This window comes from Prinia subflava, chromosome 3 (assembly GCF_021018805.1).
Source record: "Prinia subflava isolate CZ2003 ecotype Zambia chromosome 3, Cam_Psub_1.2, whole genome shotgun sequence".
Taxonomy (NCBI): domain Eukaryota; kingdom Metazoa; phylum Chordata; class Aves; order Passeriformes; family Cisticolidae; genus Prinia; species Prinia subflava.
This window is the reverse complement of record NC_086249.1, coordinates 102,849,573-102,849,805: the sequence shown is the minus strand read 5'-3', so window position 1 is coordinate 102,849,805 and position 233 is coordinate 102,849,573.

The window sequence follows — 233 nt, the reverse complement described above, 5'->3', positions numbered from 1 at the left end:
TTTCCTTTCCTTTCCTTTCCTTTCCTTTCCTTTCCTTTCCTTTCCTTTCCTTTCCTTTCCTTTCCTTTCCTTTCCTTTCCTTTCCTTTCCTTTCCTTTCCTTTCCTTTCCTTTCCTTTCCTTTCCTTTCCTTTCCTTTCACAAGGAGGAGGAATTAGAGGAGCATCTGCAGTCAAATCCATTTCTCTTCTGCCATTTCCCTCGGTGCACAGCAGCAGAATTTTGATCCACAGT